This window comes from Hyla sarda, unplaced genomic scaffold (genome assembly GCF_029499605.1).
Source record: "Hyla sarda isolate aHylSar1 unplaced genomic scaffold, aHylSar1.hap1 scaffold_508, whole genome shotgun sequence".
Taxonomy (NCBI): Eukaryota; Metazoa; Chordata; class Amphibia; order Anura; family Hylidae; genus Hyla; species Hyla sarda.
This window is the reverse complement of record NW_026610519.1, coordinates 25,795-32,996: the sequence shown is the minus strand read 5'-3', so window position 1 is coordinate 32,996 and position 7,202 is coordinate 25,795. Positions and strand designations below refer to the sequence as shown.

The window sequence follows — 7,202 nt, the reverse complement described above, 5'->3', positions numbered from 1 at the left end:
CTATGCTATTGTGCACCTACCTGATGCATCAGAAGGTGCGAGGCCCTTGCTAAATTCTGTGCACAGACTTTGAGATCTATACTTTAGACTGTATCTAAACCTGCTCCAACATGGACTGACATTCTGGCCTACTTTCAGCCGATGCGACTTGTCTGTCGCTGAACAGTCGCTTTTTATGTATTCAGCACCTATGTATAATGTTGTAAAAATGCTCTAGAAGCTAAAGTCGCAGAAATGTCACACATATTTGGCCTGCAACTTTCTGTGCGACAAATTCAGACAGGAAAAATCAGTATAAATCCTTAGAAAATTATCCCCCAGTGTCTCCATCTGCTGGCGGTATTGAATAAGCATTGCTGCACTGATGGGGTATGCATTAGACGAAAAAAAAGAAGAAAAAGAAGAATAATACGCCCAGAAAAGAGGCGAAAAGGAGAAAAACGTAAAAAAACGTGAAAAAAAAGTAAGAGGAAGAGAAGGGAAAAAAAGGTGGAAATGGGTTTAAAAGTGATTTCGGCGGAGAAATATATATATATATATATATATATATATATATATATATATATATATATATACGCGCACACACACACATATATATAAACGTATTCTCCGTTGAGATATTGCAGCCGCTGCTGTGTCCAGGCCCAGGAGCCTTAGCACTGTGCTGTGATGTCACTCAATACCACTGACATCACTAGGTGTAAACAACATCTCTCCTTTGCTGTGTATGTGACTATGGAGCTGTTTGGTGATGTCGTCTATTATGGCCTTCATAGAAGCAACAGGAGATTGTTGCATCCATCTAGAACCCTCAGAACTACAGTGCTATGATGTCACTCACTTCCACAGGCCTTGCAGAGTGTAAACAACAACAACCCAGCTTTGTTGTGTATGTAACCATAGGGATTTGTGATGTCACCTAGAACCTTCACAGCAGCGACAGCTTTATGAGGAGCATCAGCACTGCTCTGCCTGAGCAGAACCATCACCGCCATAGGTTGTCAAATAACCCGGGTTTAACCCACACAGGTAAGTCCAATGGGGTGCAGGCATGTCCTCTATGCTTACAGCTTCCCGTGGGTGTTGGTTTGATACCGTTTGGGGACATCCAAGGAGGCATCTGCAGGCAACAAAGGTAGGTGTGTGCTTGTGTGTGTGTTTCCTATGCAGATCCTAAGCCCAGTGTCACATGCAAGTAGGAGGAGTAAGAAGGGTTCCTGGCAAATCCGGGTTATGGATTGCATTTAAAAAGGCCCCGTGGGAGTGCAATGGGCCCCTGTCTTGCTGCTTAGCAATAATGGTATGGGTTTAGGTTCTGCTGTGTGTACTGGTGGTTGACTGCCCCCCAGCCCAGAGTGTGCATGGAAAATTGTCTGGCAGCCTCCCTGACAGCAAGCAGTGATAGTGCCCATGAAGGGCACCTTGTTGGGCCCGCCCCTTTCACGGTTATCGCTTCTCGGCCTTTTGGCTAAGATCAAGTGTAGTATCTGTTCTTATCAGTTTAATATCTGATACGTCCCCTATCTGGGAACCATATATTAAATGGATTTTTGAGAACGGGGGCCGATTTCGAAGCTTGCTTCCGTCGCCCTATGCATTGACCCGATATGGCAGTATCTTCGGGTACAGTGCACCACCCCCTTACAGGGTTAAAAAGAAAGATTCCTACTTTCATTGCTACCTGCTTGCTGGCTAGCCAGCTAGCCAGCCCTGTGGGCCTTGCTGCTGCTGCAGCCAAAAAACAAAAGGTGCTGCTGCTGCTTCTGCTGCTTCTGCTTCTGCTTGTGTCTGGCCGCTGTTGGAGCGTCCAGGCACAGGACTTCTGCTGCTGCTGACTAAATGGCCTCCTTAATTGGATCATTTGAGTAGCCAGCACACCTGTGCAGGTAGGGCATGACATGATAGGCAGCTGCCTTGATAGCGGGTGGGTGCTGAATGTTCCTAATTGACAAAATAAGATTAATGCTTATGAAGAAATATAAAATCTCATCCCTTCCCCAATATCGCACCACACCCCTACCCCTTAATTCCCTGGTTGAACTTGATGGACATATGTCTTTTTTCGACCGTACTAACTATGTAACTATGTAACATAACATGGGGGGGGGGGGGGGGGGGGTCTCCTGGCTGTTCACACAGGTGTGTCATTGCTGTACATTGACCATGCATTGCTTCTGTGGTATTGCAAAGGCAAAGACAAATGCTTCCAGCCATCCATTGCACTAATGGATTGGTCATCAGCTGGCTGTCTATGTCCCGCATCAATATAGACCAAAGTACAGAGGGTTAGGCTATGCTATTGTGCACCTACCTGATGCATCAGAAGGTGCGAGGCCCTTGCTAAATTCTGTGCACAGACTTTGAGATCTATACTTTAGACTGTATCTAAACCTGCTCCAACATGGACTGACATTCTGGCCTACTTTCAGCCGATGCGACTTGTCTGTCGCTGAACAGTCGCTTTTTATGTATTCAGCACCTATGTATAATGTTGTAAAAATGCTCTAGAAGCTAAAGTCGCAGAAATGTCACACATATTTGGCCTGCAACTTTCTGTGTGACAAATTCAGACAGGAAAAATCAGTATAAATCCTTAGAAAATTATCCCCCAGTGTCTCCATCTGCTGGCGGTATTGAATAAGCATTGCTGCACTGATGGGGTATGCATTAGACGAAAAAAAAGAAGAAAAAGAAGAATAATACGCCCAGAAAAGAGGCGAAAAGGAGAAAAACGTAAAAAAAACGTGAAAAAAAAGTAAGAGGAAGAGAAGGGAAAAAAAGGTGGAAATGGGTTTAAAAGTGATTTCGGCGGAGAAATATATATATATATATATATATATATATATATATATATATACGCGCACACACACACATATATATAAACGTATTCTCCGTTGAGATATTGCAGCCGCTGCTGTGTCCAGGCCCAGGAGCCTTAGCACTGTGCTGTGATGTCACTCAATACCACTGACATCACTAGGTGTAAACAACATCTCTCCTTTGCTGTGTATGTGACTATGGAGCTGTTTGGTGATGTCGTCTATTATGGCCTTCATAGAAGCAACAGGAGATTGTTGCATCCATCTAGAACCCTCAGAACTACAGTGCTATGATGTCACTCACTTCCACAGGCCTTGCAGAGTGTAAACAACAACAACCCAGCTTTGTTGTGTATGTAACCATAGGGATTTGTGATGTCACCTAGAACCTTCACAGCAGCGACAGCTTTATGAGGAGCATCAGCACTGCTCTGCCTGAGCAGAACCATCACCGCCATAGGTTGTCAAATAACCCGGGTTTAACCCACACAGGTAAGTCCAATGGGGTGCAGGCATGTCCTCTATGCTTACAGCTTCCCGTGGGTGTTGGTTTGATACCGTTTGGGGACAGCCAAGGAGGCATCTGCAGGCAACAAAGGTAGGTGTGTGCTTGTGTGTGTGTTTCCTATGCAGATCCTAAGCCCAGTGTCACATGCAAGTAGGAGGAGTAAGAAGGGTTCCTGGCAAATCCGGGTTATGGATTGCATTTAAAAAGGCCCCGTGGGAGTGCAATGGGCCCCTGTCTTGCTGCTTAGCAATAATGGTATGGGTTTAGGTTCTGCTGTGTGTACTGGTGGTTGACTGCCCCCCAGCCCAGAGTGTGCATGGAAAATTGTCTGGCAGCCTCCCTGACAGCAAGCAGTGATAGTGCCCATGAAGGGCACCTTGTTGGGCCCGCCCCTTTCACGGTTATCGCTTCTCGGCCTTTTGGCTAAGATCAAGTGTAGTATCTGTTCTTATCAGTTTAATATCTGATACGTTCCCTATCTGGGGACCATATATTAAATGGATTTTTGAGAACGGGGGCCGATTTCGAAGCTTGCTTCCGTCGCCCTATGCATTGACCCGATATGGCAGTATCTTCGGGTACAGTGCACCACCCCCTTACAGGGTTAAAAAGAAAGATTCCTACTTTCATTGCTACCTGCTTGCTGGCTAGCCAGCTAGCCAGCCCTGTGGGCCTTGCTGCTGCTGCAGCCAAAAAACAAAAGGTGGTGCTGCTGCTGCTTCTGCTGCTTCTGCTTCTGCTTGTGTCTGGCCGCTGTTGGAGCGTCCAGGCACAGGACTTCTGCTGCTGCTGACTAAATGGCCTCCTTAATTGGATCATTTGAGTAGCCAGCACACCTGTGCAGGTAGGGCATGACATGATAGGCAGCTGCCTTGATAGCGGGTGGGTGCTGAATGTTCCTAATTGACAAAATAAGATTAATGCTTATGAAGAAATATAAAATCTCATCCCTTCCCCAATATCGCGCCACACCCCTACCCCTTAATTCCCTGGTTGAACTTGATGGACATATGTCTTTTTTCGACCGTACTAACTATGTAACTATGTAACATAACATGGGGGGGGGGGGTCTCCTGGCTGTTCACACAGGTGTGTCATTGCTGTACATTGACCATGCATTGCTTCTGTGGTATTGCAAAGGCAAAGACAAATGCTTCCAGCCATCCATTGCACTAATGGATTGGTCATCAGCTGGCTGTCTATGTCCCGCATCAATATAGACCAAAGTACAGAGGGTTAGGCTATGCTATTGTGCACCTACCTGATGCATCAGAAGGTGCGAGGCCCTTGCTAAATTCTGTGCACAGACTTTGAGATCTATACTTTAGACTGTATCTAAACCTGCTCCAACATGGACTGACATTCTGGCCTACTTTCAGCCGATGCGACTTGTCTGTCGCTGAACAGTCGCTTTTTATGTATTCAGCACCTATGTATAATGTTGTAAAAATGCTCTAGAAGCTAAAGTCGCAGAAATGTCACACATATTTGGCCTGCAACTTTCTGTGCGACAAATTCAGACAGGAAAAATCAGTATAAATCCTTAGAAAATTATCCCCCAGTGTCTCCATCTGCTGGCGGTATTGAATAAGCATTGCTGCACTGATGGGGTATGCATTAGACGAAAAAAAAGAAGAAAAAGAAGAATAATACGCCCAGAAAAGAGGCGAAAAGGAGAAAAACGTAAAAAAACGTGAAAAAAAAGTAAGAGGAAGAGAAGGGAAAAAAAGGTGGAAATGGGTTTAAAAGTGATTACGGCGAAGAAATATATATATATATATATATATATATATATATATATATATATATACGCGCACACACACACATATATATAAACGTATTCTCCGTTGAGATATTGCAGCCGCTGCTGTGTCCAGGCCCAGGAGCCTTAGCACTGTGCTGTGATGTCACTCAATACCACTGACATCACTAGGTGTAAACAACATCTCTCCTTTGCTGTGTATGTGACTATGGAGCTGTTTGGTGATGTCGTCTATTATGGCCTTCATAGAAGCAACAGGAGATTGTTGCATCCATCTAGAACCCTCAGAACTACAGTGCTATGATGTCACTCACTTCCACAGGCCTTGCAGAGTGTAAACAACAACAACCCAGCTTTGTTGTGTATGTAACCATAGGGATTTGTGATGTCACCTAGAACCTTCACAGCAGCGACAGCTTTATGAGGAGCATCAGCACTGCTCTGCCTGAGCAGAACCATCACCGCCATAGGTTGTCAAATAACCCGGGTTTAACCCACACAGGTAAGTCCAATGGGGTGCAGGCATGTCCTCTATGCTTACAGCTTCCCGTGGGTGTTGGTTTGATACCGTTTGGGGACAGCCAAGGAGGCATCTGCAGGCAACAAAGGTAGGTGTGTGCTTGTGTGTGTGTTTCCTATGCAGATCCTAAGCCCAGTGTCACATGCAAGTAGGAGGAGTAAGAAGGGTTCCTGGCAAATCCGGGTTATGGATTGCATTTAAAAAGGCCCCGTGGGAGTGCAATGGGCCCCTGTCTTGCTGCTTAGCAATAATGGTATGGGTTTAGGTTCTGCTGTGTGTACTGGTGGTTGACTGCCCCCCAGCCCAGAGTGTGCATGGAAAATTGTCTGGCAGCCTCCCTGACAGCAAGCAGTGATAGTGCCCATGAAGGGCACCTTGTTGGGCCCGCCCCTTTCACGGTTATCGCTTCTCGGCCTTTTGGCTAAGATCAAGTGTAGTATCTGTTCTTATCAGTTTAATATCTGATACGTCCCCTATCTGGGGACCATATATTAAATGGATTTTTGAGAACGGGGGCCGATTTCGAAGCTTGCTTCCGTCGCCCTATGCATTGACCCGATATGGCAGTATCTTCGGGTACAGTGCACCACCCCCTTACAGGGTTAAAAAGAAAGATTCCTACTTTCATTGCTACCTGCTTGCTGGCTAGCCAGCTAGCCAGCCCTGTGGGCCTTGCTGCTGCTGCAGCCAAAAAGCAAAAGGTGGTGCTGCTGCTGCTTCTGCTGCTTCTGCTTCTGCTTGTGTCTGGCCGCTGTTGGAGCGTCCAGGCACAGGACTTCTGCTGCTGCTGACTAAATGGCCTCCTTAATTGGATCATTTGAGTAGCCAGCACACCTGTGCAGGTAGGGCATGACATGATAGGCAGCTGCCTTGATAGCGGGTGGGTGCTGAATGTTCCTAATTGACAAAATAAGATTAATGCTTATGAAGAAATATAAAATCTCATCCCTTCCCCAATATCGCGCCACACCCCTACCCCTTAATTCCCTGGTTGAACTTGATGGACATATGTCTTTTTTCGACCGTACTAACTATGTAACTATGTAACATAACATGGGGGGGGGGGGGGGGTCTCCTGGCTGTTCACACAGGTGTGTCATTGCTGTACATTGACCATGCATTGCTTCTGTGGTATTGCAAAGGCAAAGACAAATGCTTCCAGCCATCCATTGCACTAATGGATTGGTCATCAGCTGGCTGTCTATGTCCCGCATCAATATAGACCAAAGTACAGAGGGTTAGGCTATGCTATTGTGCACCTACCTGATGCATCAGAAGGTGCGAGGCCCTTGCTAAATTCTGTGCACAGACTTTGAGATCTATACTTTAGACTGTATCTAAACCTGCTCCAACATGGACTGACATTCTGGCCTACTTTCAGCCGATGCGACTTGTCTGTCGCTGAACAGTCGCTTTTTATGTATTCAGCACCTATGTATAATGTTGTAAAAATGCTCTAGAAGCTAAAGTCGCAGAAATGTCACACATATTTGGCCTGCAACTTTCTGTGCGACAAATTCAGACAGGAAAAATCAGTATAAATCCTTAGAAAATTATCCCCCAGTGTCTCCATCTGCTGGCGGTATTGAATAA

General features: G+C 45.8%; 3 non-coding genes across 3 annotated transcripts; all 3 read left to right on the top strand.

The window, feature by feature from the left end:
* The first annotated feature begins 1,448 nt into the window (after window positions 1-1,448).
* LOC130337824 (U2 spliceosomal RNA) lies at window positions 1,449-1,639 on the top strand. The gene has a single exon (XR_008878648.1). It is a non-coding gene; the product is annotated as a U2 spliceosomal RNA (small nuclear RNA).
* Window positions 1,640-3,730: 2,091 nt separating this feature from the next.
* Window positions 3,731-3,921, top strand: LOC130337817 (U2 spliceosomal RNA). Its single transcript, XR_008878642.1, has one exon. It is a non-coding gene; the product is annotated as a U2 spliceosomal RNA (small nuclear RNA).
* Window positions 3,922-6,010: 2,089 nt separating this feature from the next.
* LOC130337856 (U2 spliceosomal RNA) lies at window positions 6,011-6,201 on the top strand. Its single transcript, XR_008878666.1, has one exon. It is a non-coding gene; the product is annotated as a U2 spliceosomal RNA (small nuclear RNA).
* The last annotated feature ends 1,001 nt before the right edge of the window (window positions 6,202-7,202 follow it).